Source organism: Oncorhynchus mykiss, chromosome 18 (assembly GCF_013265735.2).
Source record: "Oncorhynchus mykiss isolate Arlee chromosome 18, USDA_OmykA_1.1, whole genome shotgun sequence".
Taxonomy (NCBI): Eukaryota; Metazoa; Chordata; class Actinopteri; order Salmoniformes; family Salmonidae; genus Oncorhynchus; species Oncorhynchus mykiss.
Genome location: NC_048582.1, coordinates 37,545,362 through 37,572,272, shown reverse-complemented (window position 1 = coordinate 37,572,272; position 26,911 = coordinate 37,545,362). Strand labels below are relative to the sequence as shown.

The following is a 26,911-nucleotide window of genomic DNA, read 5'->3' as shown; positions in this document are numbered from 1 at the left end:
TGACACTTTGTGCAGAAATTCTTTGGTTGTGCAAACCCACAGTTTCATCAGCTGTCTGGGTGGCTGATCTCAGATGATCTCGCAGGTGAAGAAGCCGGATGTGGAGGTCCGGGGCTGGCGTGGTTTCACGTGGTCTGCGGTTGGGTGGCCGGTTGGACGTACTGCCAAATTCTCTAAAACAACTTTGGAGGTGGCAGAGAAATTAACAACCAATTCTCTGGCAACAGCTCTGGTGGACATTCCTGCAGTCAGCGTGCCAAGTGTATGCTCCCTTAAAACTTGAGACATCTGTAGCATTGGGTTGTGTGACATAACTGCACATTTTAGAGTGGCCTTTTATTGCTGTCCTGACGAAAGAGCTGAAATTGCAGCAATGGCAGTAGTGAGAACAGGGAGATGACGACAGGACAGAAATATAGCGGACTCGGTCAGTCACACAGAGTCAGAGAGTCGCTTCACCGCTGGTCCTGCTCAGCCCTAGAACACACAGCACGGGCCTGTCTCTCACTAGCTAATGTTAGAGACACACACATACTCCAAATCCACACTGCTTTCCCCCGGAAATGGTCTCTGAAGGAGAAATGTATTAGATCTGGACCAGAGATGTGCAACTTATGGGGGTGGGGGCCACAAAAAAAAACTCATGAGGGGCCGCAGTTGCTCCAGTCTTTAATATGATATCTGAGTGAGACAGAGTAATAAAGTCAATGGGCCCCCCCCCCCCCCGGGCTCTAATATGACCTTGATTACTACAAGTTAAGATAACTGGCCACTAGACTAATTTACTAATCTACAAATGTTTGTCTGACATGGGCTAATTGAGTGACTATCAGTGACTGACATTTCAAAATTAAAAAAACTGTTGACACAACATTTCGACTAGCCCGCCAGTTGCCCATCCCTGGTCTAGACCAAACGATGTGGATTCTCCTGGAGCTTCTACATACTGTACTGTCTGGAACATTTATGCAACACACACGTCGCTGAATGCCAATTCAAATATTAGGCACGCAAAACATGTGCCCTGCAGTACAGTTCATTATAAAATGTGGAGACAAAGAATACGTGGCATTGTCAGGACATCAAATACTATGTTGAGATGAAATGAGTTAACCTGGTCCATCTGACTCGGAGGAGATATGTTGAGAGGAAATGAGTTAACCTGGTCCATCTGACTCGGAGGAGATATGTTGAGATGAAATGAGTTAACCTGGTCCATCTGACTCGGAGGAGATATGTTGAGATGAAATGAGTTAACCTGGTCCATCTGACTCGGAGGAGATATGTTGAGATGAAATGAGTTAACCTGGTCCATCTGACTCTGAGGAGATAATGTCATTTAGCAGATGCTTTTATCCGAAGCGACTTAGTCATGCGTGCATACATATTATTCAAGCCCACTATCCTGGTGTTCCAAGCGCCATGCTTTACCTACTGACCTAAAGAGGACAAGGAAAGCAGAGATCCTAAAACAGTCGTCACCAACCTTTCCTGAGTCCAGATCACAAGTAAGTCAAAATGCAAGCTGAGATCTACTCTTTACACAATTTTAAATATGAAAGCCTAAGCTACATTTACCTACTAAAAACAGTACTGTAGCAATGAGGTTTGTGCACTAGGCTATAGGCCCAATACATTATCAATGCATATTGGCTTTGTTCGAATTGCCCTGCCAATGCATTGTTGTTTGGACCATTTATTACTAAATTTGAGGTAGGCTATATAATCACACCAGTAATAGATAAGTTGTTGTACTACTGGTGAGGCACAGTTGAATGAGCATACATTTACACTGAACAAAAATGCAACATGTAAAGTGTCGTTCCTATGCATCATGAGCTGAAATAAAAGATGCCAGAAATGTTCCAAACACACAAAAAGCTTATTTCTCTTAAAACGATTTAGAAAATGTAGCAGTACGTCCAACTGCCGCCCTCACAACCACAGACCACGTCACCACGCCAGACCAGGATCACATCTGGTTTCTTCACTTGTGGGATTGTCCGAGACCAGCCTCCCAGACAGTTGTTGAAACTGTGGGTTTGCATAACCAAAGATTATCTGCAGAAACCGTCTCAGCGAATATCTTCTATATGCTTGTCATCCTCACCAGGGTCTTGACCTGACTGCAGTTCGGCCTCGTAACAGACTTCAGTGGGTAAATGCTCACCTTCGATGGCCACTGACACGCTGGAGAAGTGTGCTTTTCACAGATGAATCCTTGTTTCAACTGTAACAGGCAGATGGCGTTGTGTGGGCAAGCGGTTTGCGGATGTCCACGTTGTGATTAGTGCCCCATGGAGGCGGTGGGGTTATGGTATGGGCAGGCATAAGCTACGGGCAATGAACACAATTGCATTTTATCGATGGCAATTTGAATGCACAGAGATACCGTGACGAGATCCCGAGGCCCATTGTCGTGCCATTCATCCACCGCCATCACCTCATGTTTCAGCATGATAATGCACAGCCCCATGTCGCAAGGATCTGTACACAATTCCTGGAAGCTGAGAATGTCCCAGTTCTTCCATGGCCTGCATACTCAACAGACATGTTACCCATTGAGCATGTTTGGGATGCTCTGGATAGATGTGTACGACAGCATGTTCCAGTTCCTGCCAATATCCAGCAACTTTGCAGAGGAATGGGACAACATTCCACAGGCCACGATCAACAGCCTGATCAACTATGTGAAGGAGATGTGTTGCGCTGCAAATGGTGGTCACACCAGATACTGACTGGTTTTCTGATCCATGTCTCTACCATTTTTTAAAGGTATCTGTGACCAACAGATGCATATCTGTATTCCCAGTCACGTGAAATCCATAGATTAGGGCCTAATGAATTTATTTCAATTGACTGATTTCCTGTATGAACTGTAAATCAGTAAAATCGTAGAAATTGTTGCATGTTGCGTTTATATTTTTGTTCAGTATAAATATTTCTATTTTTATTTTACTGGGCTGATGGAGCCTGCATCTGACGGTCAGTCTCAGTGGAGGCAGAGCGCAGCAGACGGAGGGTCAGCCTCTCCACTGACACGGACTAAAAAGGGTGATGGCGAAACTCGAGTCGCACCGCATATTTTGAGCCTCATGCACAAATGAATGTTGTTACGCCTATGAACAGAGAAAGTGAGCTATTCCTCGATATAAAAAAAAGACTCAAGACGCTAATAATAACACAAGCGTAACGATACACTTTCCTACTCAATTCGTTACTGCTGCACTGCTGGATGTAGCCTTAGTGGAAGTATGAAGAGCGTATATAGAGATTACCGTATCTGCGGTAACGTAGCAGGCGTAAAATAAATCTACAGCAAAATTGATACTGTGATATTTTGAAACTTTTCAAACCAGACTAGAGAGAGACGCTGTTTTTATGAGTGAGTTCATGTTTAAATGATTTGAATTCTTACTCAGCACTGTCAACACTTTGTATTCAACACCATTTCATGGCTTATAAAAGTGTTGAATACAAAGTGTTGACAGTGCTGAGTAAATATTTAAACATGAACTCACTCATAAAAACAGCGGCCCCTAAAATAAAACCCAACAACAGAATGCTGCCGTTCTTGATCTATGACTTTGTAGGTACACAGGACCTGCTTACGAGATGTATCCCGTAGAAAGATGACCCATAGACCAGTATTATGAGAGTGTGTGTGCCTTTGTGTGTACTTTTTTTGATTACACCCAGACAGAGCCTGATCAGTGAGTGTCACATCTTAATAAAAAAACCTGCTCAATCTTGCCGATCTAACCTTCACTGTGATCGCAATCAGGACACACACAGCCTGGTGCTATTACCGAGACAATCACACACACACGAACACACACACACACACTCCCTCCTTCAGACGGGTGCTTCTGACAGAGCCAGCTGGGCATATTAGATGTCCTGAAAGTTTATTTGAGGGGAAGTGACAAAACAGAGACAGGAAGCAACGTTGACATCACAGCCAGCTCCGACTGAGTCTCTCTATATGAGGAGAGAGTTGAGAGAGACACATACCGAAACACACAGATGTCAACTCCGTCACAAGATGTCAACTCCAAGTCACAACACCGTCAAGACGTGCTTGGCAGATGAATTCATCCGAGAGAAATCACCAAGAAGATGCCAAGAGTCATCATAAAAAGGGATTGTTAACCGGGAACCCTCCAGTGCTGTTTGACACTATTTATTACAGCCACAAAGTCATAAACCCTGCCTATTTCTACAATTTACAGTGTATCCTTAACCCTAACCACACTGCTAACCTTAAAACAAAAATGTATGATTTTATTTACGATAGACAATTTTGACTTTGTGGCTGTGGTAACTAAATGACAACCATATTCTATAGAGGGCCATTTCATCCATTTTGAATTTGCAACGCTCCAGTTGGCATTAGTTACATGTCGTTTGAAGCTTATTAAATCTCACTACCGTAGATTCAAGGCAAAGGGACTTGAGGCTATCCTCTGTCGCTCAGTTGGTAGAGCAAGGCGCTCGCAACGCCAGGATAGTGGGCTTGATTCCCGGGACCACATGTACGTCAAACGTTTGCACAAATGACTAAGTCGCTTTGGATAAAAGTGTTTGCTAAATGGCATATTATTACACTACAAAACTGTATTTCTCAAGTTCTTCTGTGTGAGGGTCAGGCAAGCTATGATTTTCATCCTTGGAAGACTACTGAGTTTGAAAACTAGCACTAGAGAACTGACTAAAATGAAAGTCAGCTGAATATCTGATAAACTCATTAGCAACCAGAAGTGTAGAGACACAAGACTGTTTTTATACATAAAAGGAAAATCCTTCTTGTTAGTTTGAAAGATTATGAAGATTGATGGATTGCCATTGCAGCAACCAAACCAAGAATTTGTTTCCTTGAAAATAAAATATTGAAGGATGCCTTATTTGCTTAAAGCATTGCCGAAAACGGCGAACAGGGCACGTTCCCTCAAATCACTTTGGACAGCGCGATTGATGTCTTCTGATTAGGAGAGTTAGAATTTGATTACAGTCGAGCATTTCAAAACCAACCCGCCTTTTTACAAATGACATTGTATCTGAGAATTCATTGTTCTTTCATTGGATGAATAAATGTATAATTGCCGTTCCATTTAATTGATTGTTAGTCGGGGGCTAATTTAATTTGATGCATTAGTTTATGCCGGGTAGGGAGCGTTGACTTCAGAATGTTGTTTATGCTTCATTTGCGTTGCCTTCAGAATGTTGTTTATGCTTCGTTTGCTCGTGTCTGGCATCGCGCTTTTCTTTTTACTTCCTCCGATAGGAGATGCATAATCAGAATTTCCTGGAAGGCTCATGTTTTACCCAAGCGATTAGTAAGCATACCTTTATCCATAGGGACTTCTATGTCAAGTATGGTGGTTGCTATGGTTAAGTTGGTTGGTAACCATAGTGCTGGCAACACCGCGGAGTTGTGGGTTTGAGTCTCACATGGACCACATACTGTCAAGTCAACTGTAGGTAGTTTAGACTAAAATAATCTAAATGAGCATGTATTGTTCTAGAAAGGGATATGATGGGTCTGAAGGAGACATGCTCGCGGTTGACTAGCTTCAATGGAGAGAGAGCCACAATGCACTTTGGGTAGATTCCACACAAAGAGAGGGGAGGGTGTTCGGTCTGTCTAATGGCAGAGGTAGCCGAGACAATAATAGTGTAATCTGATAGAGCCGAGGCCGTCTCGCTCGCACACACACACAAAGACACCTGACAGACACACACAGAGCGAGCAGACACACAAGCACATAATGACCTTTCCTGTCTTGCACAAAAGCCCTATACAGACACCCAGACATGCCAATACACACACACACACACACACACACACACACCAGACAACAGGCTTCTAACATGCAGGAGATAACACACAGCGGTCAATAAACGACAAGGGGCATTTATTCAGCCATCCATCCATTCCATTATTTATACAGAGCGTTCAAGAAATATTCAGACCCCTTTACGTTTTCCACATTTTGTTATATAATTACATCCTTATTCTAAAATGGATTAAATAAAACATTTCCCTCATCAATCTACACACAATAACCCAAAATGACTAAGTGAAAACAGGTTTTATGAAATTTGTGTAAATGTATTACATTTAAAAAACAGAGATACATTTTTTAAGGAAGTATTCAGACCATCTGCCATGAGACTCGAAATTGAGCTCAGGTGCATCCTGTTTCCACTGATCATCCTTGAGATGTTCTTACAACTTGGAGTCCACATGTGGAAAATTCAATAGATTGGATATGATTTTGAAATCATACACTTGTCTATATAAGGTCCCACAGTTGACAGTGCATGTCAGAGCAAAAACCAAGCCATGAGGTCAAAGGAATTATCCGTAGAGCTCCGAGACAGGATTGTGTCGAGGCACTGGGGAAGGGTACCAAAACATTTCTGCAGCATTAAAAGTCTGGGGAAGGGTCCCAAAACATGTTTTCAGCATTGAAAGTCCAAGAACACAGTGGCATCCATCATTCTTAAAGAATCTTAGAGTTGGCCTGCCCGGCCAGCCACACTGCGCAATCAGGTGAGAAGGGCCATGACTAAGAGGTGGAGATGACCACGAACCCGATGGTCACTCTGACAGAGTTCCTCTGTGGAGATCGGAGAATCTTCCAGAAGGACAGCCATCTCTGCAGCATTCCACCAATCAGGCCTTTATGGTAGAGTGGCCAGACGGAAGCCACTTCTCAGTAAAAGGCATATGACAGCCTTCTTGGAGTTTGCCAAAAGGCACCTAAAGGACTCTCAGACCATGAGAAACAAGATTCTCTGGTCTGATGAAACCAAGATTGAACTCTTTGGACTGAATGCAAAGTGTCACATCTGGAGAAAACCAGGCACCGCTCATCACTTGGCCAATACCATCCCTAAGGTGAAGCATGGTGGTGGCAGCATCATGCTGTGGGGATGTTTTTCAGCGTCATGGCATTGTACAGAGTGATACTTGATGAAAACCTGCTCCTGTTTAGGACCTCAGACTGGGGCGAAGGTTCACCTTTAACAGGACAACGACCCGAAGCACACAGCCAAGACAAAGCAGGAGTTGGCTTTGGGACAAGTCTCAATGTGCTTGAGTGGCACAGCCAGAGCCCGGACTTGAACCCGAAGGAACATCTCTGGAAAATAGCTATGCAGCGATACTCCCCATCCTTCCTGACAGAGTCTGCAGAGAGAGTCTGCCAAGCTTGTAGCATCATATCCATGAAGACTCAATGCTGTAATAGTACCTTGTTGAAGCACCGTCGGCAGCTGAGTGTCTAAATACTTATATATCATTTTTTTTAACCCTTTTTCTCCCCAAGTTTGTGGTATCCAATTGGTAGTTAGTCTTGTCTCATCACTGCAACGATAGCAGTGCATCCTCCGAAACACAATCCAACCAAGCCACACTTGACACAATGCCCACTTCTTGACACAATGCCCACTTAACCCGGAAGCCAGCCGCACCAATGTGTTGGAGGAAGCACTGTACATCTGGCGACAGTGTAAGCCTGCAATGTGACCGGCCCGCCACAGGAGTCGCTAGTGTGCGATGGTACAAGGACGTCCCTGCCAGCCAAACCCTCCCCTAGCCCTTACGACGCTGGGCCAATTGTGCGCCGTCCCATGGGTCTCCCAGTCGCGGCCAGCTGCGACAGAGCCTGGACTCGAACCGAGAATCTCTAGTGGCACAGCTACTTAGACCATTGCGCCACTCGGGAGGTCAAGTGTCTGAATACTTACGTAAATGTGATATGCGTTTTTATTTGTAATACATTAGCAAAAATTGTCATTATGGGGTATTGTGTGTAGAAAAATATTTCATCCATTTTAGAATAAGGCTGTAAAGTAACAAAAATGTGGAAAACGTCAAGGGGTCTGAATATTTTCCGAATTCACTGTACCTGCTCTCCATCCAGTGATTTTGATTGGATCCAGGGGGGTTGGCAGACGCCAATTAGATTGATCTTGGATCAGGGGTACACAAAGGTTGCCAGGGCAACGGTACGCAGAGGGGTACAGGATGCGATGGTTGGAGAGGGCCAATGTAATCTACTGTGTCTCCTTGGCTTGGGTTTGAAGTAGTAGTCTGAATGTGCCTGTGTTACCTATTAACACAATGCCCGAGGTAAAAGTAGTGACTGGAGGTCGATGGAGCGTAGTGCGTCACTGATCAATACGCATGCAGGTACACACACGGGCACACGCACACTTCATGTAAGTGGAACTGAAATAGTGCCAAAGCAGCAAATTGATTGGATTAGAGCTGCAGTGACTAACTCCGCTTAAGCCTTAAACAATGGTGTCTGACTCTACTCTGAAACTGCCAGTCTTACTTTGTAAAGAGAGAGAAAGGTGCCACAGCAATCACAAACTGAGATCCACAGAGACATCTGCGTTCGTTGTGTGTGTTCTCCACTCTTTCTCTTGATCGACCCCAGGCTGTGAATGTAAATTAATTAGGGATTAATAAATGCGTTAACCCGTGCCATATTTAAAATCGGCGCAAAAATTTCTGGGACGCCGTTAATCTAGTATTCCATTTCTTCACCGCACGGAATAATTTACAACTTCTTGATGCACCCATCCCGTTACCGGGATCATTTGTCAACACTCCGCTGAATTGTAGAGCGCCAAATTCAAATTAAATTACTAAAAATATTTAATTTTCATGAAAATCACAAGTGCAATATAGCAAAACACAGCTTAGCTTGTTGTTAATCCACCTGGAGTGTCAGATTTCAATAAAGCTTTTCGGCGAAAGCATAACAAGCGTTTATGTAAGGACATCTCTCTCAGTAGACAAAACATTGCAAACAGCTAGCAGCCAAGTAGATTGGTCACGAAAGTCAGAAAAGCAATAAAATTAATCGCTTACCTTTGATGATCTTTGGATGTTTGCACTCACGAGACTCCCAGTTACACAATAAATGTTCCTTTTGTACCATTAAGATTATTTTTATATCCAAAATAGTTGAATTTGTTTGGCGCGTAATGTTCAGAAATCCACAGGCTCGAGCGGTCACAATGGAGCAGACAAAAATTCCAAATAGTATCCGTTAAGTTCGTAGAAACAGGTCAAACGTTTTTTTTCTAAATCAATCCTCAGGTTGTTTTTACAAAATATAAATCGATAATATTTCAACCGGGACTGTAGCTTCTTCAATAGGAGAGAGAGAGAAAATGTCTGCTCCAAGCTGTTGCGCATGCAAAACACTGCTGGCATCCAGCCATACAATGACGTGATGTGATCTTTCTCACTAATTTTTCAAAATAAAAGCCTGAAATTATGTCTAAAGACTGTTCACACCATAGGGAAGCCATAGGAAAAGGAATCTGGTTGATATCCCTTTAAATGGAGTGAAGGCAGGCAATGGAACAGGGAACTTTCAGGAAAAACAGCACTTCAAGGTCGGATTTTCCTTAGATTTTTGCCTGCAATATCAGTTCTGTTATACTCAGACAATATTTCGACAGTTTTGGAAACTTGAGAAACTTGTTTTCTATCCTATTCTGACAATTATATGCATATTCTAGATGCTGGGCCTGAGAAATAGGCAGTTTTTCATCCAAACATCAAAATACTGCCCCCTTCACTCAAGAGGTTAAGCGCACGTGTTTCCCACACAGAACCCTTTAAGGGCATAGCACAACATGGAACACAGCTACGGTCAATGCTTGGGCCTTTAGCGACATCGTTGAAGACCGTGTGCCTCTAGCCACAATCATGTAAAAAGTTATGTCCAATATTACCGGAGCTATGGTTTTTTCTTTCTGTTGCGGATTTGTGCGCATGTCGTGAGTCGTTTTTAAAAACGACTCGCAAACTAGCTAGTCAGTCATGTTACCTAGCTAGCAACCTGATAACTTGAATACTGACTAGGCACAAATGTGTATGGGCAAAAGAGGACTGAAAAGGAATAGGCTACTAAAAAGAGAAGCTTAAAAAAGTTAGGCTGTATATGCAAGAATGTGGTGTGTGTGAGAGCAAGAGTATAATGGGTGTGGGAGGGAGAGTGTGTAGGCCTGTGTGTGTGAAGTTATCTAAAACGGTACAGATGGTTAGTGTTTTCATAACATTGTTGGACAAAAAAATGAATAAAAAGATCTGTTCTTTGTATCCATAGAGCCAGTTATTTTTTTACCTATAGTCTTACTCATCTAGAATGCCTGAAGCTTTAACAGTATTTAAAGCTGTGTGAGTGAGTGAGTGTGTTAAACTTCAAGTTAGGACACAACAACTCATTCCAGGGTTTTTCTTTATTTTTTACTATTTTCTACATTGTAGAATAATAGTGAAGACATAAACACTATGAAATATGGAATCATGTTGTAACCAAAAAAGTGTTTCTCAAATATAAAATATATACATTTATTTTTATTCTTCAAAGTAGCCACCCTTTGACTTGATGACAACTTTGCACACTCTGGGCAAAAGTAGCCACCCTTGGCACACTCTTTGTACCAGAAAATAGTACAAATAAAGAAAAAACCCTTGAACGAGCAGGTGTCCAAATTGTGGACTGGTACCACACACACACATACAGATGAAGTCGGAAGTTTACATACCCTTAGGTTGGGAGTCACTAAAACACGTTTTTCAACCACTCCACACATTTCTTGTCAACAAACTATAGTTTTGGAAAGTCGGTTAGGACATCTACATCAGAGTGTGTGTATGTATGTATATACACTGCTCAAAAAAATAAAGGGAACACTTAAACAACACAATGTAACTCCAAGTCAATCACACTTCTGTGAAATCAAACTGTCCACTTAGGAAGCAACACTGATTGACAATACATTTCACATGCTGTTGTGCAAATGGAATAGACAACAGGTGGAAATTATAGGCAATTAGCAAGACACCCCCAATAAAGGAGTGGTTCTGCAGGTGGTGACCACAGACCACTTCTCAGTTCCTATGCTTCCTGGCTGATGTTTTGGTCACTTTTGAATGCTGGCGGTGCTTTCACTCTAGTGGTAGCATGAGACGGAGTCTACAACCCACACAAGTGCAGCTCATCCAGGATGGCACATCAATGCGAGCTGTGGCAAGAAGGTTTCCTGTGTCTGTCAGCGTAGTGTCCAGAGCATGGAGGCGCTACCAGGAGACAGGCCAGTACATCAGGAGACGTGGAGGAGGCCGTAGGAGGGCAACAACCCAGCAGCAGGACCGCTACCTCCACCTTTGTGCAATGAGGAGCAGGAGGAGCACTGGCAGAGCCCTGCAAAATGACCTCCAGCAGGCCACAAATGTGCATGTGTCTGCTCAAACGGTCAGAAACCGACTCCATGAGGGTGGTATGAGGGTCCGACGTCCACAGTTGGGGGTTGTGCTTACAGCCCAGTCTGTGTGTGTGTGCGTAGGTCTGTCTGTGTGCGTGTGTAGGTCAGTCTGTGTAGGTCTGTGTGTGTGTGTGTAAGTCTGTGTGCGTGTGTGTGTGTAGGTCAGTCTGTCTGTGTGTGTAGGTCTGTGTGTGTCTGTCTGTGTGTGTAGGTCTGTGTGTGTAGGTCTGTGTGTGTAGTTCTGTGTGTGTAGTTCTGTGTGTGTAGTTGTCTGTGTGTAGTTCTGTCTGTGTGTAGTTCTGTCTGTGTGTAGGTCTGTCTGTGTGTGTGTGTAGGTCTGTCTGTGTGTGTGTGTGTGTAGGTCTGTCTGTGTGTCTGTGTGTGTAGGTCTGTCTGTGTCTGTCTGTGTGTGTAGGTCTGTCTGTGTCTGTCTGTGTGTGTAGGTCTGTCTGTGTCTGTCTGTGTGTGTAGGTCTGTGTGTGTAGGTCTGTGTGTGTGTAGTTGTGTGTGTGTAGTTATGTGTGTGTGTGTGTGTAGGTCTGTCTGTGTGTGTAGGTATGTGTGTGTGTAGGTATGTGTGTGTGTAGGTATGCGTGTGTGTAGGTATGCGTGTGTGTGTGTGTGTGTGTGTATGTGTGTGTGTAGGTATGCGTGTGTGTGTGTGTGTGTGTGTGTGTGTGTGTGTGTGTAGGTATGCGTGTGTGTGTGTGTGTGTGTGTGTAGGTGTGTGTGTGTAGGTGTGTGTGTGTAGGTGTGTGTGTGTAGGTGTGTGTGTGTAGGTGTGTGTGTGTAGGTGTGTGTGTGTAGGTGTGTGTGTGTAGGTGTGTGTGTGTGTGTGTAGGTCTGTGTGTGTGTGCGCACGCGCGTCTGTAGATCTGTCCGTGCGTGTGTGTAGGTCTGTATGTGTATGTGTGTGTAGTTCTGTATGGGTGTGTGTAGTTCTGTATGTGCAGTTCTGTATGTGTGAGTAGGTCTGTGTAGGTCTGTGTGTGTAGGTCTGTGTGTGTGTGTAGGTCAGTCTGTGTAAGTCTGTGTGTGTGTGTGTGTGTGTGTAGGTCAGTCTGTTTACGTGTGTGTGTGTGTGTGTGTGTCTGTGTGTGTAGGTTTGTCTGTGTGTGTAGGTCTGAGTGTGTGTAGGTATGTGTGTGTAGGCCTGTCTGTGTGTAGGTATGCGTGTGTAGGTCTGTCTGTGCGTAGGTCTGTATGTGTGTGTGTGTGTGTGTGTAGTTCTGTATGGGTGTGTAGTTCTGTATGTGCAGTTCTGTATGTGTGTGTAGGTCTGTGTGTGTGTGTGTTCCGTGTGTGTGTGTAGGTCTGTGTGTAGTTATGTGTGTGTGTGTGTAGTTCTGTAGTCCTGTGTGTGTGTAGGTCTGTCTCTCTGTCTGTGTGTGTGTGTGTGTGTGTGTGTGTGTGTGTGTGTGTGTGTGTGTGTGTGTGTGTCTAGGTCTGTCTGTCTGTGTGTCTAGGTCTGTCTGTGTGTGTGTCTAGGTCTGTCTGTGTGTGTGTCTGTGTGTGTGTGTCTAGGTCTGTCTGTGTGTGTGTCTGTGTGTGTGTGTCTAGGTCTGTCTGTGTGTGTGTCTGTGTGTGTGTGTCTAGGTCTGTCTGTGTGTGTGTCTGTGTGTGTGTGTCTAGGTCTGTCTGTGTGTGTGTCTAGGTCTGTCTGTGTGTGTGTCTGTGTGTGTGTGTCTAGGTCTGTCTGTGTGTGTGTCTGTGTGTGTGTGTCTAGGTCTGTCTGTGTGTGTGTGTCTAGGTCTGTCTGTGTGTGTGTGTCTAGGTCTGTCTGTGTGTGTGTGTCTAGGTCTGTCTGTGTGTGTGTCTAGGTCTGTCTGTGTGTGTGTCTAGGTCTGTCTGTGTGTGTGTCTAGGTCTGTCTCTGTCTAGGTCTGTCTAGGTCTGTCTCTGTCTAGGTCTGTCTCTGTCTAGGTCTGTCTGTGTCTAGGTCTGTCTGTGTGTCTAGGTCTGTCTGTGTGTCTAGGTCTGTCTGTGTGTCTAGGTCTGTCTGTGTGTCTAGGTCTGTCTGTGTGTCTAGGTCTGTCTGTGTGTCTAGGTCTGTCTGTGTGTCTAGGTCTGTCTGTGTGTCTAGGTCTGTCTGTGTGTCTAGGTCTTTGTGTGGAGGTCTGTCTGTGTGTCTAGGTCTTTGTGTGGAGGTCTGTCTGTCTGTGTTAGTTCTGTCTGTGTCTGTGTGTAGGTCTGTCTGTGTGTAGGTCTGTCTGTGTGTAGGTCTGTCTGTGTGTAGGTCTGTCTGTGTGTAGGTCTGTCTGTGTGTAGGTGTGTGTGTGTGTGTGTGTCTAGGTCTGTCTGTGTGTGTGTGTCTAGGTCTGTCTAGGTCTGTCTGTGTGTGTGTGTCTAGCTCTGTCTGTGTGTGTGTGTAGGTCTGTCTGTGTGTGTGTGTGTGTGTGTGTGTGTGTGTGTGTGTGTGTAGGTCTTTGTGTGGAGGTCTGTCTGTCTGTGTTAGTTCTGTGTGTGTGTGTGTTAGTTCTGTCTGTGTGTGTGTGTTAGTTCTGTCTGTGTGTAGTTCTGTCTGTGTGTAGGTCTGTCTGTGTGTAGGTCTGTCTGTGTGTAGGTGTGTGTGTGTGTGTGTCTAGGTCTGTCTGTGTGTGTGTGTCTAGGTCTGTCTGTGTGTGTGTGTCTAGGTCTGTCTAGGTCTGTCTGTGTGTGTGTGTCTAGGTCTGTCTGTGTGTGTGTGTGTGTGTAGGTCTGTCTGTGTGTGTGTGTGTGTGTGTGTGTGTGTGTGTGTGTAGGTCTTTGTGTGGAGGTCTGTCTGTCTGTGTTAGTTCTGTGTGTGTGTGTGTTAGTTCTGTCTGTGTGTAGGTCTGTCTGTGTGTAGGTCTGTCTGTGTGTAGGTCTGTCTGTGTGTAGGTCTGTCTGTGTGTAGGTCTGTCTGTGTGTAGGTCTGTCTGTGTGTAGGTCTGTCTGTGTGTAGGTCTGTCTGTGTGTAGGTCTGTCTGTGTGTGTGTGTGTGTGTAGGTCTGTCTGTGCGTGTGTAGTTCTGTATGTGTGTGTAGGTCTGTGCGTGTGTGTGTAGGTATGTGTAGGTCTGTCTGTGTGTGTAGGTCTGTCTGTGTGTCTAGGTCTGTCTGTGTGTCTAGGTCTGTCTGTGTGTCTAGGTCTGTCTGTGTGTCTAGGTCTGTCTGCCTGTGTGTCTAGGTCTGTCTGCCTGTGTGTCTAGGTCTGTCTGCCTGTGTGTCTAGGTCTGTCTGCCTGTGTGTCTAGGTCTGTCTGCCTGTGTGTCTAGGTCTGTCTGTGTGTGTGTGTGTGTCTAGGTCTGTCTGTGTGTGTGTGTGTGTCTAGGTCTGTCTGTGTGTGTGTGTGTGTCTAGGTCTGTCTGTGTGTGTGTGTGTGTCTAGGTCTGTGTGTGTGTGTGTGTCTAGGTCTGTCTGTGTGTGTGTGTGTGTCTAGGTCTGTCTGTGTGTGTGTGTGTGTCTAGGTCTGTCTGTGTGTGTGTGTGTGTGTGTGTCTAGGTCTGTCTGTGTGTGTGTGTGTGTGTGTGTCTAGGTCTGTCTGTGTGTGTGTGTGTGTGTCTAGGTCTGTCTGTGTGTGTGTGTCTAGGTTTGTCTGTGTGTGTGTGTCTAGGTCTGTCTGTGTGTGTGTGTGTGTGTGTGTGTCTAGGTCTGTCTGTGTGTGTGTGTGTGTGACTAGGTCTGTCTGTGTGTGTGTGTGTGTGTGACTAGGTCTGTCTGTGTGTGTGTGAGACTAGGTCTGTCTGCGTGTGTGTGTGTCTAGGTCTGTCTGTGTGTGTGTGTGTGTCTAGGTCTGTCTGTGTGTGTGTGTCTAGGTCTGTCTGTGTGTGTGTGTCTAGGTATGTCTGTGTGTGTGTGTCTAGGTCTGTCTGTGTGTGTGTGTCTAGGTCTGACTAGGTCTGTCTGTGTGTGTGTGTCTAGGTCTGTCTAGGTCTGTCTGTGTGTGTAGGTCTGTCTGTGTGTGTGTGTGTGTGTGTGTGTAGGTCTGTCTCTGTCTTGGTCTGTCTGTGTGTAGGTTTGTCTGTCTGTGTTAGTTATGTGTGTGTGTGTTAGTTCTGTCTGTGTGTGTGTGTTAGGTCTGTCTGTGTGTGTAGGTATGTCTGTGTGTAGGTCTGTCTGTGTGTGTGTGTGTAGGTCTGTCTGTGTGTGTGTCTAGGTCTGTCTGTGCGTGTGTAGTTCTGTATTTGTGTGTTTAGTTCTGTGTGTGTGTAGTTCTGTGTGTGTGTAGGTCTGTGTGTGTGTGTGTAGGTCTGTGTGTGTGTGTAGGTCTGTGTGTGTGTGTAGGTCTGTGTGTGTGTGTAGGTCTGTGTGTGTGTGTAGGTCTGTGTGTGTGTGTAGGTCTGTGTGTGTGTGTAGGTCTGTGTGTGTAGGTATGTGTGTGTGTGTGTGTGTAGGTATGTGTGTGTGTAGGTATGTGTGTGTGTAGTTCTGTATGTGTGTGTGGTTATGTATGTGTGTGTGTGTGTGTGTGTGTAGTTCTGTATGTGTGTGTAGGTCTGTCTGTGTGTGTAGGTCTGTCTGTGTGTATTTCTGTCTGTGTGTGTGTAGGTGTGTGTGTGTAGGTGTGTAGGTCTGTCTGTGTGTAGGTCAGTCTGTCTGTGTGTGTGTGTGTGTGTGTGTCTGTGTGTGTAGGTATGTCTGTGTGTGTGTGTACGTCTGTCTGTGCATGCGTGTGTGTAGGTCTATATGTGTGTGTGTGTAGTTCTGTATGTGTGTGTGTGTAGTTCTGTATGTGTAGTTCTGTATGTGTGTGTGTGTAGGGCTGTGGGTGTGTAGGGCTGTGTGTGTGTGTGTGTGTGTATGTGTGTGTGTGTGTGTGTGTGTAGGTCTGTCTCTGTCTAGGTCTGTCTGTGTGTGTAGGTCTGTGTGTGGAGGTCTGTCTGTCTGTGTTAGTTCTGTATGTCTGTGTGTGTGTGTTAATTCTGTCTGTGTGTTAGTTCTGTCTGTGTGTGTGTATGTGTAGGTGTGTGTGTAGGTCTGTCTGTGCGTGTGTAGTTCTGTATGTGTGTGTGTGTAGTTATGTATGTGTGTGTAGTTCTGTATGTGTAGTTATGTATGTGTGTGTAGTTCTGTGTGTGTGTGTGTGTGTAGTTCTGTATGTGTGTGTAGTTCTGTATGTGTAGTTCTGTATGTGTGTGTGTAGTTCTGTATTTGTGTGTGTAGGTATGTGTGTGCGTGTGTGTGTAGGTATGTGTGTGCGTGTGTGTGTAGGTCTGTCTGTGTGTGGGTGTGTAGGTCTGTCTGTGTGTGTGTGTGTTTAGGTCTGTATGTTTGTGTGTGTGTAGTTCTGTATGTATGTGTGTGTGTGTGTAGTTCTGTATGTGTAGTTCTGTATGTGTGTGTGTAGTTCTGTATGTGTGTGTGTAGGTATGTGTGTGCGTGTGTGTGTAGGTATGTGTGTGCGTGTGTGTGTAGGTCTGTCTGTGTGTGTGTGTGTAGGTCTGTCTGTGTGTGTGTGTGTTTAGGTCTGTATGTTTGTGTGTGTGTAGTTCTGTATGTATGTGTGTGTGTGTGTGTGTATAGTTCTGTATGTGTGTGTAGTTCTGTATGTGTGTGTGGTTATGTATGTATGTATGTATGTATGTATGTATGTATGTATGTATGTATGCATGTATGCATGTATGCGTGTATAGTTCTGTATGTGTGTGTGTAGGTCTGTCTGTGTGTGTGTAGGTCTGTCTGTGTGTGTGTAGGTCTGTCTGTGTGTGTGTGTGTGTAGGTCTGTGTGTGTGTGTGTGTAGGTCTGTGTGTGTGTGTGTGTAGGTCTGTCTGTCTGTGTGTGTGTGTGTAGGTCTGTCTGTGTGTGTAGGTCTGTCTGTGTGTGTAGGTCTGTCTGTGTGTGTAGGTCTGTCTGTGTGTGTAGGTCTGTCTGTGTGTGTAGGTCTGTCTGTGTGTGTAGGTCTGTCTGTGTGTGTAGGTCTGTCTGTGTGTGTAGGTCTGTCTGTGTGTGTAGGTCTGTCTGTGTGTGTAGGTCTGTCTGTGTGTGTAGGTCTGTCTGTGTGTGTAGGTCTGTCTGTGTGTGTAGGTCTGTCTGTGTGTGTGTAGGTCTGTCTGTGTGTGTGTAGGTCTGTCTGTGTGTGTGTAGGTCTGTGTGTGTTTGTGTAGGTCTGTGTGTGTGTGTGTAGGTCTGTCTGTGTGTGTGTGTGTGTAGGTCTGTCTGTGTGTGTGTGTGTGTAGGTCTGTCTGTGTGTGTGTGTGTGTAGGTCTGTCTGTGTGTGTGTGTGTGTAGGTCTGTCTGTGTGTGTGTGTGTGTAGGTCTGTCTGTGTGTGTGTGTGTGTAGGTCTGTCTGTGTGTGTGTGTGTGTAGGTCTGTCTGTGTGTGTGTGTGTGTGTAGGTCTGTCTGTGTGTGTGTGTAGGTCTGTCTGTGTGTGTGTGTAGGTCTGTCTGTGTGTGTGTGTAGGTCTGTCTGTGTGTGTGTGTGTAGGTCTGTCTGTGTGTGTGTGTGTAGGTCTGTCTGTGTGTGTGTGTAGGTCTGTCTGTGTGTGTGTGTAAGTCTGTCTGTGTGTGTGTAAGTCTGTCTGTGTGTGTGTAAGTCTGTCTGTGTGTGTGTAAGTCTGTCTGTGTGTGTGTAAGTCTGTCTGTGTGTGTGTAAGTCTGTCTGTGTGTGTGTGTAGGTCTGTCTGTGTGTGTGTGTAGGTCTGTCTGTGTGTGTGTGTGTAGGTCAGTCTGTGTGTGTGTAGGTCAGTCTGTGTGTGTGTAGGTCAGTCTGTGTGTGTGTGTGTGTGTGTGTGTGTTAGTTCTGTCTGTGTGTAGGTCTGTCTGTGCGTGTGTAGTTCTGTATGTGCGTGTGTAGTTCTGTATGTGTAGTTCTGTATGTGTGTATAGGTCTGTCTGTGTGTGTGTAGGTCTGTCTGTGTGTGTGTAGGTCTGTCTGTGTGTGTGTAGGTGTGTGTAGGTCTGTCTGTGTGTGTAGGTGTGTGTAGGGCTGTCTGTGCGTGTGTAGTTCTGTATGTGCGTGTGTAGTTCTGTATGTGTAGTTCTGTATGTGTGTGTGTAGGTCTGTCTGTGTGTGTGTAGGTCTGTCTGTGCGTGCGTGTGTGTAGGTCTTTATGTGTGTGTAGTTCTGTATGTGTAGTTCTGTATGTGTGTGTAGGGCTGTATGTGTGTGTGTGTGTGTGTGTTAGTTCAGTCTGTGTCTGTGTGTGTAGGTCTGTCTGTGTGTAGGTCTGTGTGTGTAGGTCTGTCTGTGTGTAGGTCTGTGTGTGGAGGTCTGTCTGTCTGTGTTAGTTCTGTCTGTGTGTGTGTGTTAGTTCTGTCTGTGTGTAGGTCTGTCTGTGTGTAGGTCTGTCTGTGTGTAGGTCTGTCTGTGTGTAGGTCTGTCTGTGTGTAGGTCTGTCTGTGTGTAGGTCTGTCTGTGTGTGTGTGTGTGTGTAGGTCTGTCTGTGCGTGTGTAGTTCTGTATGTGTGTGTAGGTCTGTGCGTGTGTGTGTAGGTATGTGTAGGTCTGTCTGTGTGTGTAGGTCTGTCTGTGTGTCTAGGTCTGTCTGTGTGTCTAGGTCTGTCTGTGTGTCTAGGTCTGTCTGTGTGTCTAGGTCTGTCTGTGTGTCTAGGTCTGTCTGCCTGTGTGTCTAGGTCTGTCTGCCTGTGTGTCTAGGTCTGTCTGCCTGTGTGTGTCTAGGTCTGTCTGTGTGTGTGTGTGTGTGTCTAGGTCTGTCTGTGTGTGTGTGTGTGTCTAGGTCTGTCTGTGTGTGTGTGTGTGTGTCTAGGTCTGTCTGTGTGTGTGTGTGTGTCTAGGTCTGTCTGTGTGTGTGTGTGTGTGTGTCTAGGTCTGTCTGTGTGTGTGTGTGTGTGTGTCTAGGTCTGTCTGTGTGTGTGTGTGTGTGTGTCTAGGTCTGTCTGTGTGTGTGTGTGTGTGTGTCTAGGTCTGTCTGTGTGTGTGTGTGTGTGTCTAGGTCTGTCTGTGTGTGTGTGTGTCTAGGTCTGTCTGTGTGTGTGTGTCTAGGTCTGTCTGTGTGTGTGTGTCTAGGTCTGTCTGTCTGTGTGTGTGTGTCTAGGTCTGTCTGTGTGTGTGTGTGTGTCTAGGTCTGTCTGTGTGTGTGTGTGTGTGTGTCTAGGTCTGTCTGTGTGTGTGTGTGTGTGTGTGTGTCTAGGTCTGTCTGTGTGTGTGTGTCTAGGTCTGTCTGTGTGTGTGTGTCTAGGTCTGTCTGTGTGTGTGTGTCTAGGTCTGTCTGTGTGTGTGTGCCTAGGTCTGTCTGTGTGTGCCTAGGTCTGTCTGTGTGTGTGTGTGTGTGTGTGTGTGTGTGTGTGTGTGTGTGTGTGTGTGTGTGTGTGTGTCTAGGTCTGTCTGTGTGTGTGTGTGTGTGACTAGGTCTGTCTGTGTGTGTGTGTGTGTGTGTGTGACTAGGTCTGTCTGTGTGTGTGTGAGACTAGGTCTGTCTGTGTGTGTGTGTGACTAGGTCTGTCTGTGTGTGTGTGTGTCTAGGTCTGTCTGTGTGTGTGTGTCTAGGTCTGTCTGTGTGTGTGTGTCTAGGTATGTCTGTGTGTGTGTGTCTAGGTCTGTCTGTGTGTGTGTGTCTAGGTCTGACTAGGTCTGTCTGTGTGTGTGTGTCTAGGTCTGTCTAGGTCTGTCTGTGTGTGTAGGTCTGTCTGTGTGTGTGTGTGTGTGTAGGTCTGTCTCTGTCTTGGTCTGTCTGTGTGTAGGTCTGTCTGTCTGTGTTAGTTATGTGTGTGTGTGTTAGTTCTGTCTGTGTGTGTGTGTTAGGTCTGTCTGTGTGTGTAGGTATGTCTGTGTGTAGGTCTGTCTGTGTGTCTGTGTGTAGGTCTGTCTGTGTGTGTGTCTAGGTCTGTCTGTGTGTGTGTGTGTGTAGGTCTGTCTGTGCGTGTATAGTTCTGTCTGTGCGTGTATAGTTCTGTCTGTGCGTGTGTAGTTCTGTATTTGTGTGTGTAGGTCTGTGTGTGTGTAGGTCTGTGTGTGTGTAGGTCTGTGTGTGTGTGTGTAGGTCTGTGTGTGTGTGTGTAGGTCTGTGTGTGTGTGTAGGTCTGTGTGTGTGTGTAGGTCTGTGTGTGTGTGTAGGTCTGTGTGTGTAGGTATGTGTGTGTGTGTGTGTGTAGGTATGTGTGTGTGTAGGTATGTGTGTGTGTAGTTCTGTATGTGTGTGTGGTTATGTATGTGTGTGTGTGTGTGTAGTTCTGTATGTGTGTGTAGGTCTGTCTGTGTGTGTAGGTCTGTCTGTGTGTATTTCTGTCTGTGTGTGTGTAGGTGTGTGTGTGTAGGTGTGTAGGTCTGTCTGTGTGTAGGTCAGTCTGTCTGTGTGTGTGTGTGTGTGTGTCTGTGTGTGTAGGTCTGTCTGTGTGTGTGTGTACGTCTGTCTGTGCATGCGTGTGTGTAGGTCTATATGTGTGTGTGTGTGTAGTTCTGTATGTGTGTGTGTGTAGTTCTGTATGTGTAGTTCTGTATGTGTGTGTGTGTAGGGCTGTGGGTGTGTAGGGCTGTGTGTGTGTGTGTGTGTGTGTGTGTGTGTGTGTAGGTCTGTCTCTGTCTAGGTCTGTCTGTGTGTGTAGGTCTGTGTGTGGAGGTCTGTCTGTCTGTGTTAGTTCTGTATGTCTGTGTGTGTGTGTTAATTCTGTCTGTGTGTTAGTTCTGTCTGTGTGTGTGTATGTGTAGGTGTGTGTGTAGGTCTGTCTGTGCGTGTGTAGTTCTGTATGTGTGTGTGTAGTTATGTATGTGTGTGTAGTTCTGTATGTGTAGTTATGTATGTGTGTGTAGTTCTGTGTGTGTGTGTGTGTGTGTAGTTATGTATGTGTGTGTAGTTCTGTATGTGTAGTTCTGTATGTGTGTGTGTAGTTCTGTATGTGTGTGTGTAGGTATGTGTGTGCGTGTGTGTAGGTATGTGTGTGCGTGTGTGTGTAGGTCTGTCTGTGTGTGGGTGTGTAGGTCTGTCTGTGTGTGTGTGTGTTTAGGTCTGTATGTTTGTGTGTGTGTAGTTCTGTATGTATGTGTGTGTGTGTGTAGTTCTGTATGTGTGTGTGTAGTTCTGTATGTGTGTGTGTAGGTATGTGTGTGCGTGTGTGTGTAGGTATGTGTGTGCGTGTGTGTGTAGGTATGTGTGTGCGTGTGTGTGTAGGTCTGTCTGTGTGTGTGTGTGTAGGTCTGTCTGTGTGTGTGTGTGTTTAGGTCTGTATGTTTGTGTGTGTGTAGTTCTGTATGTATGTGTGTGTGTGTGTGTGTATAGTTCTGTATGTGTGTGTAGTTCTGTATGTGTGTGTGGTTATGTATGTATGTATGTATGTATGTATGTATGTATGTATGTATGCATGCATGTATGCATGTATGCGTGTATAGTTCTGTGTGTGTGTGTAGGTCTGTCTGTGTGTGTGTAGGTCTGTCTGTGTGTGTGTAGGTCTGTGTGTGTGTAGGTCTGTCTGTGTGTGTGTAGGTCTGTCTGTGTGTGTGTAGGTCTGTCTGTGTGTGTGTAGGTCTGTCTGTGTGTGTGTATGTCTGTGTGTGTTTGTGTAGGTCTGTCTGTGTGTGTGTAGGTATGTCTGTGTGTGTGTGTAGGTCTGTCTGTGTGTGTGTGTAGGTCTGTCTGTGTGTGTGTAGGTCTGTCTGTGTGTGTGTGTAGGTCTGTCTGTGTGTGTGTGTAGGTCTGTCTGTCTGTGTGTGTGTAGGTCTGTCTGTGTGTGTGTGTAGGTCTGTCTGTGTGTGTGTGTAGGTCTGTCTGTGTGTGTGTGTAGGTCTGTCTGTGTGTGTGTGTAGGTCTGTCTGTGTGTGTGTGTAGGTCTGTCTGTGTGTGTGTGTAGGTCTGTCTGTGTGTGTGTGTAGGTCTGTCTGTGTGTGTAGGTCTGTCTGTCTGTGTGTAGGTGTGTGTAGGTCTGTCTGTGTGTGTGTAGGTGTGTGTAGGTCTGTCTGTGTGTGTGTGTGTAGGTCTGTCTGTGTGTGTGTGTGTAGGTCAGTCTGTGTGTGTGTAGGTCAGTCTGTGTGTGTGTAGGTCAGTCTGTGTGTGTGTGTGTGTGTGTGTGTGTGTGTGTGTTAGTTCTGTCTGTGTGTGTGTGTGTGTGTGTGTGTGTGTGTAGGTCTGTCTGTGCGTGTGTAGTTCTGTATGTGCGTGTGTAGTTCTGTATGTGTAGTTCTGTATGTGTGTGTAGGTCTGTCTGTGTGTGTGTAGGTCTGTCTGTGTGTGTGTAGGTCTGTCTGTGTGTGTGTAGGTGTGTGTAGGTCTGTCTGTGTGTGTAGGTGTGTGTAGGGCTGTCTGTGCGTGTGTAGTTCTGTATGTGCGTGTGTAGTTCTGTATGTGTAGTTCTGTATGTGTGTGTGAAGGTCTGTCTGTGTGTGTGTAGGTCTGTCTGTGCGTGCGTGTGTGTAGGTCTGTCTGTGTGTAGGTCTGTGTGTGGAGGTCTGTCTGTCTGTGTTAGTTCTGTCTGTGTGTTAGTTCTATCTGTGTGTGTGTTAGTTCTATCTGTGTGTTAGTTCTATCTGTGTGTTAGTTCTGTCTGTGTGTGTGTGTGTGTGTGTGTGTGTGTAGGTCTGTCTGTGTGTAGGTCTGTGTGTGGAGGTCTGTCTGTCTGTGTGTTAGTTCTATCTGTGTGTTAGTTCTATCTGTGTGTTAGTTCTATCTGTGTGTGTGTGTGTGTGTAGGTGTGTGTGTAGGTCTGTCTGTGTGTGTGTAGTTATGTATGTGTGTGTGTGTGTGTGTGTGTGTGTGTGTGTGTGTGTGTGTGTGTGTGTGTGTGTGTGTGTGTGTGTGTGTGTGTGTAGTTATGTATGTGTGTGTAGTTATGTATGTGTAGTTATGTATGTGTGTGTGTAGTTCTGTATGTGTGTGTGTGTGTGTGTGTGTAGTTCTGTATGTGTGTAGTTCTGTATGTGTAGTTCTGTATGTGTGTGTGTAGGTATGTGTGTGTGTGTGTGTAGGTCTGTCTGTGTGTGTGCGCGTGTTTAGGTCTGTCTGTGCGTGTGTAGTTCTGTATGTTTGTGTGTGTAGTTCTGTATGTATGTGTGTGTGCGTGTGTGTAGTTCTGTATGTGTGTGTGGTTATGTATGTACAGTGCCTTGCGAAAGTAATCGGCCCCCTTGAACTTTGCGACCTTTTGCCACATTTCAGGCTTCAAACATAAAGATATAAAACTGTATTTTGTTGTGAAGAATCAACAACAAGTGGGACACAATCATGAAGTGGAACGACATTTATTGGATATTTCAAACTTTTTTAACAAATCAAAAACTGAAAAATTGGGAGTGCAAAATTATTCAGCCCCTTTACTTTCAGTGCAGCAAACTCTCTCCAGAAGTTCAGTGAGGATCTCTGAATGAGCCAATGTTGACCTAAATGACTAATGATGATAAATACAATCCACCTGTGTGTAATCAAGTCTCCGTATAAATGCACCTGCACTGTGATAGTCTCAGAGGTCCGTCAAAAGCGAAGAGAGCATCATGAAGAACAAGGAACACACCAGGCAGGTCCGAGATACTGTTGTAAAGAAGTTTAAAGCCGGATTTGGTTACAAAAAGATTTCCCAAGCTTTAAACATCCCAAGGAACACTGTGCAAGCGATAATATTGAAATGGAAGGAGTATCAGACCACTGCAAATCTACCAAGACCTGGCCGTCCCTCTAAACTTTCAGCTCATACAAGGAGAAGACTGATCAGAGATGCAGCCAAGAGGCCCATGATCACTCTGGATGAACTGCAGAGATCTACAGCTGAGGTGGGAGACTCTGTCCATAGGACAACAATCAGTCGTATATTGCACAAATCTGGCCTTTATGGAAGAGTGGCAAGAAGAAAGCCATTTCTTAAAGATATCCATAAAAAGTGTCGTTTAAAGTTTGCCACAAGCCACCTGGGAGACACACCAAACATGTGGAAGAAGGTGCTCTAGTCAGATGAAACCAAAATTGAACTTTTTGGCAACAATGCAAAACGTTATGTTTGGCGTAAAAGCAACACAGCTCATCACCCTGAACACACCATCCCCACTGTCAAACATGGTGGTGGCAGCATCATGGTTTGGGCCTGCTTTTCTTCAGCAGGGACAGGGAAGATGGTTAAAATTGATGGGAAGATGGATGGAGCCAAATACAGGACCATTCTGGACCATTCTGGACCATTCTGTCTGTGTCTGTGTGTAGTTCTGTCTGTGTCTGTGGGTGTAGTTCTGTCTGTGTCTGTGTGTAGTTCTGTCTGTGGGTGTGTGTAGTTCTGTCTGTGGGTGTGTGTAGTTCTGTCTGTGGGTGTGTGTAGTTCTGTCTGTGTGTGTGTAGTTCTGTCTGTGTGTGTGTAGTTCTGTCTGTGTGTGTGTAGTTCTGTCTCTGTGTGTGTGTGTGTGTAGTTCTGTCTGTGTGTAGTTCTGTCTGTGTGTAGTTCTGTCTGTGTGTAGTTCTGTCTGTGTGTGTGTAGTTCTGTCTGTGTGTGTGTAGTTCTGTCTGTGTGTGTGTAGTTCTGTCTGTGTGTGTGTAGTTCTGTCTGTGTGTGTGTGTGTGTGTGTAGTTCTGTCTGTGTGTGTAGTTCTGTCTGTGTGTGTAGTTCTGTCTGTGTGTGTAGTTCTGTCTGTGTGTGTAGTTCTGTCTGTGTGTGTAGTTCTGTCTGTGTGTGTAGTTCTGTCTGTGTGTGTAGTTCTGTCTGTGTGTGTAGTTCTGTCTGTGTGTAGTTCTGTCTGTGTGTGTAGTTCTGTCTGTGTGTGTAGTTCTGTCTGTGTGTGTAGTTCTGTCTGTGTGTGTAGTTCTGTCTGTGTGTGTAGTTCAGTAGTCCGTGTAGGTCTGTGTGTGTGTGTAGGTCTGTGTGTGTGTGTGTGTGTAGTTCTGTCTGTGTGTGTGTGTAGTTCTGTCTGTGTGTGTGTGTAGTTCTGTCTGTGTGTGTGTGTAGTTCTGTCTGTGTGTGTAGTTCAGTAGTCCGTGTAGGTCTGTGTGTGTGTGTGTAGGTCTGTGTAGTTCTGTCTGTGTGTAGTTCTGTCTGTGTAGTTCTGTAGTCCGTGTAGGTCTGTGTGTGTGTGTGTAGGTCTGTGTGTGTGTGTGTGTAGTTCTGTCTGTGTGTGTGTGTAGTTCTGTCTGTGTGTGTGTCTGTAGTTCTCTGTGTGTGTGTGTGTAGTTCTGTCTGTGTGTGTGTCTGTAGTTCTCTGTGTGTGTGTGTGTTCTGTCTGTGTGTGTAGTTCTGTCTGTGTAGTTCTGTCTGTGTGTAGTTCTGTCTGTGTGTAGTTCTGTCTGTGTGTGTAGTTCTGTCTGTGTGTGTAGTTCTGTCTGTGTGTGTAGTTCTGTCTGTGTGTGTAGTTCTGTCTGTGTGTGTAGTTCTGTCTGTGTGTGTAGTTCTGTCTGTGTGTGTAGTTCTGTCTGTGTGTGTAGTTCTGTCTGTGTATGTAGTTCAGTAGTCTGTGTAGGTCTGTGTGTGTGTGTAGGTCTGTGTAGTTCTGTCTGTGTGTAGTTCTGTCTGTGTCTGTGGGTGTAGTTCTGTCTGTCTGTGGGTGTAGTTCTGTCTGTGGGTGTGTGTAGTTCTGTCTGTGGGTGTGTGTAGTTCTGTCTGTGTGTGTGTAGTTCTGTCTGTGTGTGTGTAGTTCTGTCTGTGTGTGTGTAGTTCTGTCTGTGTGTGTGTAGTTCTGTCTGTGTGTGTGTGTGTGTGTGTGTATGTGTGTGTGTTCTGTCTGTGTGTGTGTAGTTCTGTCTCTGTGTGTGTGTGTGTGTGTAGTTCTGTCTCTGTGTGTAGTTCTGTCTGTGTGTATAGTTCTGTCTGTGTGTAGTTCTGTCTGTGTGTGTAGTTCTGTGTGTGTGTGTAGTTCTGTCTGTGTGTGTGTGTAGTTCTGTCTGTGTGTGTGTGTAGTTCTGTCTGTGTGTGTGTCTGTAGTTCTGTCTGTGTGTGTCTGTAGTTCTGTCTGTGTGTGTGTCTGTAGCTCTGTCTGTCTGTGTCTGTAGCTCTGTCTGTCTGTGTCTGTAGTTCTGTCTGTGTGTGTGTGTGTGTGTGTATTTCTGTCTGTGTGTGTGTGTAGTTCTGTGTGTGTGTGTAGTTATGTCTGTCTGTGTGTGTAGTTCTGTCTGTCTGTGTGTGTAGTTCTGTCTGTCTGTGTGTGTAGTTCTGTAGTCCGTGTAGTTCTGTCTGTGTGTGTGTGTAGTTCTGTCTGTGTGTGTGTGTAGTTCTGTCTGTGTGTGTGTGTAGTTCTGTCTGTGTGTGTGTGTAGTTCTGTCTGTGTGTGTGTGTAGTTCTGTCTGTGTGTGTGTGTAGTTCTGTCTGTGTGTGTAGTTCTGTCTGTGTGTGTAGTTCTGTCTGTGTGTGTAGTTCTGTCTGTGTGTGTAGTTCAGTAGTCCGTGTAGGTCTGTGTGTGTGTAGGTCTGTGTAGTTCTGTCTGTAGTTCTGTAGTCCGTGTAGGTCTGTGTGTGTGTGTGTGTGTAGGTCTGTGTGTGTGTGTGTAGTTCTGTCTGTGTGTGTGTAGTTCTGTCTGTGTGTGTGTGTAGTTCTGCCTGTCTGTGTAGTTCTGCCTGTCTGTGTGTGTAGTTCTGCCTGTCTGTGTGTGTGTAGTTCTGTCTGTGTGTGTGTGTAGTTCTGCCTGTCTGTGTGTGTGTAGTTCTGTCTGTGTGTGTGTGTAGTTCTGTCTGTGTGTGTGTGTGTGTGTAGTTCTGTCTGTGTGTGTGTGTGTGTAGTTCTGTCTGTGTGTGTAGTTCTGTCTGTGTGTGTGTGTAGTTATGTCTGTGTGTGTGTGTAGTTCTGTCTGTGTGTGTAGTTCT

The 26,911-nt window shown here is 45.4% G+C and overlaps 1 protein-coding gene across 1 annotated transcript in view; it reads right to left on the bottom strand.

Moving 5' to 3' along the window:
- LOC110496810 (ephrin type-A receptor 7) overlaps nt 1-26,911 on the bottom strand; it is a 255,051-nt gene that overhangs the window by 148,569 nt on the left and 79,571 nt on the right. The window lies entirely within an intron of this gene.